At 48.1% G+C, this 11,607-nt stretch overlaps 1 protein-coding gene across 1 annotated transcript in view; it reads right to left on the reverse strand.

The window, feature by feature from the left end:
* KCNQ3 (potassium voltage-gated channel subfamily Q member 3) overlaps window positions 1–11,607 on the reverse strand; it is a 294,819-nt gene that overhangs the window by 149,456 nt on the left and 133,756 nt on the right. The gene's annotated exons all lie outside the window — the stretch shown is intronic.

Consider the following 11,607-nt stretch of genomic DNA (forward strand, 5'->3'; position numbering starts at 1 on the left):
AGCAAGGAAATGAGAAGCAATGGTTAAGAATAAAGTCTCTAAGGTCAGACAGACTTGGTTAGAATCTTGCTTCTGCCAATTCCATGGCTCTGTGACTTGGGGCAAGCTCCTGATGTCCCAAGACTCTGATTCCTCATTTGCAAAGAGTGGAAAGAGAGGTTCCTTCTAGACAGGCCACTCAGGTCACTGTGAAGTTCAGTGCACGACCCCTGAGGAGCACTAGTACAGCATCCAGCCCAAAGGAAGTATTCAATCCCACACACATACGCACCACATATCATATCATGCAGCCTGGGACCAAATACCGCTGCCATCTAGCTGTGTGACCTTGGCTAAGTCACCCACCCTCTCTGAATCTCAGCTGCCACCACAACAAAATGAGGGAAAAGGATGTGACTCATGCAGTCATGGAACCATTCTTCTGAGTGCCTATTCTATGTGAGACACAGAAGCATCACTCGACCCTGAATCCACGGCCCCCAGAAACCCTAGATCCTGCTCTTTAAGGATTCCATGTCCTTGGGGAAGTGCGTCGGATTGGCAGGAGAAACATTAGGGCATGAGGGCAGGAAGCAGCTAGGGGTTGGAGATGCAATAAGAGATGAGTGCTAAAGACCAAAGAGGAAGGTTTCAGGGAGACTGAATTATAATAAGATAGAACTATGTTCCCCAAATGCCCCTGAGAAGTCAAAGGATGGGGTGAACCAAGACAATCAGTACCAGGGAAACTAAGTGAACAGACAGGCAGATTGCCAGGCAAAGACATATTTAGGAGATGATAATATTTCAATATGAGTTTGAGCAAACTCCAGGAGATGGTGAAAGATAGCGAAGCCTAGCGTGTTGCAGTCCACGGGGTCGCAAAGAGTCGGACACCATTTAATGCATTACTCAATCGTGTCCGACTCTTTGCAACCCCATGGACTGTAGCCTGCCAGGCTCCTCTGTCCGTGGGGATTCTCCAGGCAAAAAAACTGGAGTGGGTTGCCATTTCCTTCTCCAGGGGATTTTCCCAACCCAGGCATCAAACCCGGGTCTTCCGCATTGCAGGCACGGGTTCTTTACCATCTGAGACACCAGGGAAACCCACCATCTAGTGACTGAACAACAATATTTCTCCATTTAACCCAGTGTCAGGAAATACCACAGAAGCCAGAGTCACTTCTGCTCATAGGATGGAGAGATTACAGATTGCTGGGGAAACTCAGGCTCTGAGAGTTTTGGTACCATGTTCAAGCCTGTGCTCACACAGCTGACGTGATGGTCTGCCATCACTTTCTATTAGAAATCTTCTCAATCTCGGAAAACTAAAAATATGAAACCAGTTTGGGCCCCTCACTGGGGTGATTCTCCGACATCCCAGAGCTTGAGCCAAGTGAGGAGACTCCCCCTTCCCATCGCTCTAACTGCAGAGCCACAGCGGGCGCAGTGACGACCATCTATTTATGGGCTCGTTTTTCATCCCGCTTCGTGGACGCCCCGAGAGCAGGGTCTAGCTCATCTCGTCTCCTAGCACCCAGCAGGCTCAAGACTTATTTGTTGAGTGAGTTGAAAGAATAAATCAACACACAGGCGCTTGGAAAAACATGCCTGAGATGAGAAGAGAGAACAGAGGCAGACTCCGCGCTGATCCGAGACAGGCTGCCCAGGACTCTGCAGGTCACCGTGGTTGGCCCGACCCTGGTCTGGTGGTCCGTGAATTCAGGAGCTGCTGAGCGCCCGACCGTGAAGCAGCTGTACTGCCCGGGGGTGATGGATGACGGCTACAGTCCCCCTGAACCCCCGCGTTCTCCTCTCATGCCCATGTATAATCCTTGGATTACTGACGCAGCATGATGTAATGGATTTTCCATTGCTCTAACGGTCTGGCCCGTCAGGGTGGATTTATCGCAACACACACAGGGACACGGGGGTGTGAAGGCTGCCTAGGACTCTGCGATGGAAGACTTGAAGCAAAATGAAGAGCTTACTTAGGCCAACCTCAGTCTTAGCCTCTCAGTTCGTTGGAAATGGTCCCTTCCACCCCCTTGCCATTCCCACAGCCTCTCCCTTTTTTTGGCTGCATGGCAATGCGGGATCTTAGTTCCCTGACTAGGGATCAAACCTGCGCCCCCTGCAATAGAAGTGCAGATTCTCAACCACTGGACTGCTAGGGAAGTTCCCCCACAGCCCTGATGGTGGCCAGACTTGGACAAACTTAGCTCTCTTCTTGAACTACATGTTGAATGAATAAACAGAATAAAATGAATAGATGCCTGCTATGATTCCTAATCAACACACAAGATCTTCTTTCCAACAAATAATTAAGTTGTCAATTTTAAAAGAACAATATCCTTAGAATTTTTAATATACAGTTGGATTTGTACAGTTTCCAGGTTTCCAGCACACTCACACATCACTTTATCTAGTGATCAAGATGGTGGGCTCTGGAGTCCGAATACCAAGGTTATATTCCTGGTTCTGTCACTTACCAGCTATGACCTCAGACAAGTTACTGAACTCTCAGACCTCAGTTTATTCCTCTGCTTAAATGGAGATGATAACACTTACTGGCACAGGCCTGATGCAAGGAACAACTGAGATAAACACAGGTCAAGAGTATCACTGTCTCATGTGAATGCCAGCCTTGTCTTATGAGAATGGCATTACCTGCCTGTTTTACAAGTAAAGCAATTGAGGCTCAGGAAGATGACCTGATTTGCCAAAGGTCACAGTGTCATCAAAACCCAGGACATCCAGCTCCCCACTGCCTACCAGCCAGAGACACTTTCCAGTCTGAAATTTACCCAGATGCCTGACCCTTTCACCCCACCTAAATCTGAGGCTACAAAGCAGCTCATATTCAAAGGAGTAGCTGGGACTTGATCTTCCAGAAGGAAAGCTAATATATCCTGACAGCCCCGCCTGCTCAGAGCCAGAGACTCTGAAATTACATTCAGCACCAAGCGGAAGACGGAAATCTTAATGAATCTACGAGCTGCTGTTATTTACAGCAAATGAGAAAACTAGTTGATGCTGGTGCCTGAAGCAGCTTCAAAATGCTCACGTCCTCCGGGTACCTCCATCCACACCTGCTAAAGACCCTCTACCCATTCACAACTGTAGGAACCTCCTCTTCACCCACATTCCCTTTCACAGGTAGTTCTCAACAGAGGCTGCACATCAGAATTACCTGGGCACCATTTGAAAAATAAATAAATGAGCAGAAGTATGTGAGATCTACCCACAGAGAGGCCAGATTCAAAAGGTCTAAGGTGGGACCTAATCTTTGCTTTTCAAAAGCTCGAGGTGACTTAAATGTGCAGGCAGAGTTGAGAGCCGCTGGGGTAGGTAGTGGTTATTGAATGGCTGGTTGGATGGAGACATAAAGCCATCCCACTGTGTAGAGCACAGACGTGCTCAGGAGTCATAGAAACTCATGTAACCTGATACACAGTGCATCATCTCCCTGGTTGGACCGCATACCTCCCACGTCCTTCCAGGTTCTTACTACCTCACCAAAATCTGGAAGAGGGCTCCTCTTTGCCCTGCTAAAACCTGGCTTTGGCATCACTATCTCACTCTGCTAAAGCTGCCTAGGTATCACCATCTTGCCCTACTAAAACCCTGGCCATGGTCCCCCACCATCTTGTCCTGCAAAAACCTAGCACTGGCACCACCATCTTGCCCTGTTAAAACTTGGCCCCTGGCACCACCATCTCACTCTGCTAAGATCTGGGCCTGGTACTGCTGTCTTGTAGGAGCCTCAGGTTTGCCATGAATACTGTCTTCTCCCTTTGCTACTTCCTCCTCCCCTTGAGGCCCTGGCCACCCCTTCCCTTGGCCACTGTGGGTCTCCCTGTTTCCATCTGCTCTCACTCCACACAGACAGAGAAGGGTGCATCTAAGCAGACAATCTGATGTCACTTTCAGGCTGGACGCTGACTCCAACAGGATAAAATGCAAGCTTCTCAGCACGCCCACAACCTCAGCAAGGCCTTCACAATTTCCCCTCCTTTTTTGTGACTTTGCATTATTTCCACCCAAGCCAAACTCATCTATATTCATTTCTAGAACACTCCATCCACCAGCGTACCTCTGTGCTTTCATCCAGGCTGTTCTTTTCACCAAGAACATCAGCACACCAGTATTCCAGGCACAATCCTACTTGCTCTTTAAGGTCTATTATACATGGACAAAGAACCTAGCATCACAGGCAGCATCCTGGGCAGGTGGTCCCCAGCAGGATCTGCCTCCCCAACATCACTGCTTAAAATCCCCACTACAGCCCTACAGCAAAAGTGTCACTATCATTTTTTAATATTCATTTACTTTATTTATTTGCTGCTGTGGGTCTTTAGTTGCAGCATGCAGGATCTTCCAGTTGTAGCATGTGGGATCTAGTTTCCCGACCAGGGATCGAACCCGGGCCCCCTGCATTGGGAGCGTGGAGTCTTAGCCATTGGACCACCGGGGAAGTCCCAACATGTTATTATTACGTCTACCTTACAGGTGAAAAGACAGGCACAAAAAGAGCTCCTCTAGCACATTTTCTGGATAATGGCTTGGATATAGCTTCAGGCCAAGTTTTGGTAGCAGTGAGTGAGCAGAGAAGGGAGTCAGAGCAGAGGAGGAGAGAGAGAAGCAGAAATGGGCCTGGGGAGGGAAGAACTCACATAGATATCTGGCCAATGATCAGTTCTTGGGGACACATTAATCAAACAACATGTGTGCTAAGTTGCTCAGTCATGCCCTACTCTTTATGACTCTATGGACTGTAGCCCACCATGCTCCTCTGTCCATGGAATTTCCCAGGCAAGAATACTGGAGTGGGTTGCCATTTCTTTCTCCAGAGGATCTTCTCAACCCAGGGATAGAACTCGCATCTCTTGTGTCTCCTGAATTGGCAAGCGCATTCTTTACCGGAGCCACCTGGGAAGCCCCATCAAACAGCAGAGATGTCTAACAACAGTTTTAATGGTGTGCTGCTTAGTACATGATTCACTTCTCGCATATCTGATAATATCCTTATTCTCCATACATTCAACTCTCCTCATCCATGCTCCCAGGGAGGGATTTGGAAAGAAATCAAGGCAAGAGGCTTAGTGGGACATCTCTGCTGGCTCAGAACAGACAGGTGAGCAGGCACTGAGGGAAGGCAGGACTGAGATGGACGGTCCACTGGAGCAGGTAACTCACAGCCAGGTGACGGACACAGACATCTGCCTGTTGCCACCCCCTCCCCTGACAAACAGCAGGGGTGTTGGGAGAACACAGAAGAACTCACTGGGTTTCCCAGTATAAGTGAAATAAAGATAAGTAGGCACTATCCTTTATTTAAATCTCAAAGATACCTGGGTGCATGCTCACTTGCTCAAGTCGTGTCTGACTCTTTGTGATCCACAGACTGTAGCCCTCCAGGCTCCTCCGTCCATGGGATTCTCCAGGCAAGAATACTAGAGTGGGTTGCCATTTCCTCCTCCAGGGGATCTTCCTGACCCAGGGATCAAACCCACATCGTGATGTGCCAAAGCACAACTGCCACACAGGCCAGGCCTTCAGACGGCGGAGACTGGACAGACAGACCAAATGTGTTTCTCTGGTCACTTGCTCAGCTCAGATGCATCTGCATAGGAATCTTGGAGCAGAAGATGTCATCTTTATCCCTAGATGCTGGTTCTGAGCTGTGCAGGCCACCTCCGTGTAACCAATTAAAAACAGGCCTGCTGTGAAGGCTTTTGGCCACAGTCGGTGATGACCCATCTCTGGGAATGGAAATTCCCCAAATAATCACATTTCTCCATGCAGCCCACAGATAATGCAGACGGGGCCACTTGCAAGGTGATTAGATTGGCTCCGAATGGAGCACCCCGGGCCCTTTGTTTCAGAGAGCAGTGAGTGTGTTTGCAAGACACTCAGAGCTCCCGGCACTCCTCTCCTGCATGTACCTTCCCCATCCATCACAGGCTGCTGAGGCTTCACCTGCCCCCAGGAAGGAAGTTTCCACTTGTATCAGCCCCTATGCTCCATGGGGATTCCCTGGTGACTCAGTGGTAAAAGGATCCACCTGAAATGCAGGAAATGCAGGTTTGATCCCTGCGTCAGGAAGATCCCCTGGAGAAGGACATGGCAACCCACTTCAGTATTCTGGCCTGGAGAACTCCGCAGACAGAGAAGCCTGGCGGACTACAGTCCATGGGTCTCAAAAGAGTTGGACACCATGTAGCAACTAAACAACAACAAAAAAAACTATGCTCCATACAGAGGCACACACTCATGATTGACTACTCAGACACCTGCCTTCTTCCTCCCAAACCAAACCCACCCAAACTTACAGATAGAAGGAAGATAGAGAAGAAATCTCATGGCTTTAGGAAAGAGGAGACATGAAGTTGACTGATCCAAGTCAGGCCCATGGTTCAAACCCAGCAAATCCAGCTTGTAACATGTTTTTGTAAATAAAACTGTACTGGAGACAGCTATGCCCATTCATTTATGGATTATCTACAGCTACTTTGATGCTACAATGGCAGGGTTGAATAGCTGTGACAGTGATCATGGCCCCCAAAGTCCAAAGTATTTACTTTATTATTTAGGCCTTTATAGAAAAAGACTGAGATGAGCTTTGGCCTGTCCCATTAGCAGTGAAGTTTCTGACTCTACAGTGGGGCTACTACCTCAAGGATTAACTTAACCCTGTAGTCACTATCAACCTCTCTGCTATGACCCCACGTGGCAGACCTGACACAATGGCTTAAACCAGGCTCTCCCCAGGGTGGGCATATATCCCTCCAAAGCAGAACTCCCACAGGGTCTTGCACTTGAGGAACTGGCCGCCTGGAACTATGGTGCCCAGTATGTACCACCCTGACCCAGGCCCTGTAGTGTCTCCCACCCTCAGAATGGACTTTCTGGGACATCAACACCCCCAAGACCAGAACTGTCTTGCTTTCAATACTTTATAAGCAGTGGGTTTCTGGAATACTCAGTCTCCATAATCTCCATCTTTTTTCTCCCCTATATCTTCAACTGCAATCCTGGTATCGATGACTTCCAGTCTCTCTTGTTAGCTTTGATCACTGTGCTGAGCTCCAGATTCATTTAAACAACTGTCTACTGGACTCTCTCATTTAAATATTCCACTGTCACCACATCTGATTGTGTACATGTCTGAACTCACCAAATCTGATTCACAGTCTTATCTTTTTCCTGGGTTCTCCATCCTGTTGTTGTTCAGTTGCTAAACCATGTCCGACTCTTGGCAACCCCATGGACTGCAGCACATCAGGCTTCCCTGCTCTTCACCATCTCCCAGAGTTTGCTCAAATTCACGTCCATTGAGTCAGTGATGACATCCAACCATCTCATCCTCTGTTGCCCCCTTTTCCTCCTGCCCTCAATCTTTCCCAGCATCAGGGTCTTTTCCAATAAGTCAGCTCTTCAAATAAGGTAGCCAAAGTTTTGGAGCTTCAGCTTCACCATCAGCCCTTCCACTGAGTATTCAGGATTGATTTCCTTTAGGATTGACTGGTTGGATCTCCTTGAAGTCCAAGGGACTCTCAAGAGTCTTTTCCAGCACCACAATTTGAAACCATCAATCATCCTGGGGAAGGTTCTAACTCCTGGTTCTATCTACCTTGAATGTCTCATAAACAGCCTCAAACTTGACATGTCCCAAACTTTACTGTCTTCCCCCCAGACCTGCTCCTAGCTTATTTTGGGAAATAGAAGCATCATTGAACTTGTCATTGAATCAAAACTTGGACTTATTCCTCAATTTATCCACTTCCACTAAGTCACTGATTTCACTTCCCTTTTTCTAGTATTTCCCCCTTTTGTCATGTCCTTGCACTAGCTGAGTTGAACGCTGTAACCAGATGAACCACTGAGCCAACTAATGCTCTGAGCCTTGCCCACCTCCACTACCACTCAGCTGCAGGAACAGTTTTTGTAAGCATGGCTGTGTCACTTTCCACTTGACCCAATATGCCTGCATCACTTACACAGGGAAGCACATGTTCCTGATCTCAGCATCTATGGCTCCCACGATCTGATCCCTGACAACCTCTCCAGCCTGCTTGCCCGTAGCTACTTTCACATCCGAGTTTATGCTCCAGCAACCACACTCTGCTTGCGGTCTCTCTGAAGTATCACAGCGCTTCATGCCTCTACATCTTGGCTCTTCACCCTGTTCCCTCAGTCTGTAATACTTTTCTGGATTTTTCCATCTGAAATATCCCACACACCTTTCAATACCACGTTCAAATGTCAACCCACTCTCCGGAAGCTCGCTCTGATGCCTTATATTTCCAAATGTTCATAACCAATCCACTTACTCTCCATCTCTATAGTTTGCACACGCTTCAGTTTTTATATCTTTATCTCATAATGTCTTTCACTGTGTTCTTCTCAGAAAAACTGAGAAAAAAAATGTTTTTTTGAGAGAGGCAACCTTTTTTTAATCTTTGAATCCCTAATCTCTAGACATAACATCTCAAAATCAGTAGATATTTGTTAACTGGGTGAAATGAATAAAAGGAAGGAGAATGAAAGAATGGGTGAGGGTAGACAGCCTCTGAGCCTCCCAGGTGGCATTAGTGGTAAAGAATCCGCCTGCCAGTGCGAGAGACATAAGAGATGAAGTTTCGATCTCTAGGATGGGAAGATCTCCTGGAGGAGGGCATGGCCACCCACTCCAGTATTCTTGCCTGGACAATCCCATGGGCAGAGGAGCCTGGCAGGATACAGTCCATGGGTTGCAGAGTCGCACGTGACGGAAGCGACTTAGCATGCAAGCAGGCAGACAGCCTCTGGCCCTCAGTTATCCATGTAAGATCACTCTTTTCTCACCTTCTCCTGACCCCGTTAACTGTATCTCTAAGAAAGGACCACCCTTGAGGAAAAGGCGAGTGAACACAGTTTAATGTGAGAACCAAGGATAATTACCAAACGGTATTTCCCTTTTTGTTAAGGAATCATTTTTGGAGCATCTACTAGGTGTCAAATATGGTGCCAAGTTCTCTACACATATATTATCTTCAATAATTTCACGAAGGATGATGTGTTATCAGCTCCACTTTTATAGAATGAGGAAACTGAGGCTATACAGCCACCTTCCCAGTGTCTCCCAGCCGGAGAGTGGCGGCACAGGGGGTGGGGCCCAGCTCTCTCCAGCTGTTGTCATGGTAACGCACCCCCCACCACCACCCCCACTGAGCTATCCCCTGATTGTGCTCCCCTGTTATTTCACTGATGTGAGAAGCAAAGTTAAAGGCCTCCCAGACTGAATAAACTGAGAATAATAGTGTGTGTCCTAGTTAATTTAAAAAAACTAATAAATCAGGGCAGCGTGTTCCCTGGCCTCCATCCACTGTTTCTAGGATCACCACACGCCGCAGCTCGGGAGGAGCACGGGGTGGGCAGAGGCACACCCACACAGGGACAAGCACGCTCGCTCCAGCCTCTTCCCAAGGCTCTGGAGGGACGGATGGGGGAAGACGAGGACTCGCCCAGTAAAGAGAGAAATCCGGCCAAGGGTGAGCAGATGGGTTTCAGAAAATGTTGCTATTTGGGATGGAGGCGGGGAACAGTGTGCTGAGGGTGGAAAAACAAGGTCCCTTCTAAGGTCCAATACAGAGCTGGAACTTTGGTCAAGACCCTTCCTTATTTTTGGCCTCAGTTTCCATGTCCCGCACAGCAGATGGTGGCTGGTGTCATGAGCCAAACTGTGTCCCCCACAATTTCATATCAAGTCCGAACCCATAATCCTCAGAACATGACCTTATTAGGAGATAAGGTCCTCACAGAGGAAATTAAATTAAAATGAGGTCCTATGGATGGGTCCTAATCTTCTGTAATTGCCTTTTCAAATTTATTGAGGACATTTGGGGTACACATTTAGGGTGCTCAGTTCAGTCGCTCAGTCGTGTCCGACTCTGCGACCCCATGGACTGCAGCACACCAGGCCTCCCTGTCCATCACCAACTCCCAGAGCTTCCTCAAACTCATGTCCATCGAGTTGGTGATGTCATCCAACCACCTCATCCTCTGCACTTTGCAAATGTCACCCCTTGTAATTCTCACAATGACCCTGTGACAGGGGGTATGATTATGCCTAGGAGACCCTAAGGATGGGGTTAAGCAAGATCCCTAGGTCAACACCAATGTGTAAGGCAGAACAAAATTGTGCACCTGGCTCCCTGGCTCCCCGGCTCCCCCACTACACCTCCTGCACAACTAAGTGCACAGATCTGGGAGCCAGACTATCTGGGTTTGAATCCAAGCTCTGCCATATCCTAACTGTGTGAATTTGGACAACCCCATGCAGCCTTTGAGGGTAATAAAATGGGAATAATTGTAGCACCTACCTCAGAGGTTGACCGGATAATTAATTAACCTCTGATAACATTTAGATGAGTGCCTGACACCTACATACTGTTCATTTCATTACCATGGCTGTTCCTTAGATCACTGCTCTTTGAAAGCTGGGGGCTAATAGTGGTGTGTGGAGGGACACCAAGGGTGGGGGAGAACGCTTGCTAGCCTCAGCCCCACCCGTCCACAATTTCCATCTGTGCTCTCAGATCACGCCGGTGGTTTGTCAGCAAACACCCTTTCCTGGGGAGGGGATGTTGACACACAAAAAAATATCAAGCTGTTTCTGGCAGGAAACAGCCAGAAAGAAACTGGCTCCTGGGGTGAGAGATGGTCCGAGGTGGGTGGATGGTTTTAGAGATCTTACAGAGATGTGACTCCAAGGCCACCCTCACCTTCCTCAATAAGCTCTCTCCGAATAGAGCTTATCTAGGGCACCAGGGAGGCCAGCTTCACAACGCTCAGGAGAAGCCAGTGTAGAGCTACAGGAAGTCATTCAAGCAGTTAGCCAGTACTGAGCACCCATTTAGGTCTCCATAGGCACAGGGCATGCAGCCATGAACAAAGTGATGCTCAATCAGGAAAGTCACATCAGACCTGGAAGACTGCTGCTACAGGGATAACCATCAGAGTACAGCTGTGATAAACACTGATGAAAACGTCCCATGGACAGTGAGAGCACCCTTCGGAGCAAGTCACAGTCTGGGTTGACTCCTATCTTGATACATCCCAGCTGAGAAATCTTTGTCTTTCCTTTTTGGAAGGCTCATTATATGAACCACTGAATCTCAGTGGCCTTATCTCTGTAATGCCAGAGCCTTGAAGAGTGGTGGGAGAATGAGATGATAAGCCCAGTTCAGTTCAGTCGCTCAGTCGTGTCCGGCTCTTTGCACTGCAGCACACCAGGCCTCCTTGTCCATCACCAACTCCCGGAGCTTACTCAAATTCATGTCCATCAAGTCAGTGATGCCATCCAACCATCTCATCCTCTGTCATCCCCTTCTCCTCCTGCCTTCAATCTTTCCCAGCAACAGAGTCTTTGCCAATGAGTCGGTTCTTCGCATCAGGTGGCCAAAGTATTGGAGTTTCAGTTTCAGCATCAGTCCTTCCAATGAATATTCAGGACTGATTTCCTTTAGGATGGACTGGTTGGATCTCCTTGCAGTCCAAGGGGCTCCAAGTCTCTCAAGAGTCTTCTCCAACACCACAGTTCAAAAGCATCAATTCATCAGTGCTCAGCTTTTTTTATAGTCC

This window comes from Giraffa tippelskirchi, chromosome 6 (assembly GCF_054371585.1).
Source record: "Giraffa tippelskirchi isolate mGirTip1 chromosome 6, T2T-mGirTip1v1.2.pri, whole genome shotgun sequence".
Lineage (NCBI taxonomy): Eukaryota > Metazoa > Chordata > Mammalia > Artiodactyla > Giraffidae > Giraffa > Giraffa tippelskirchi.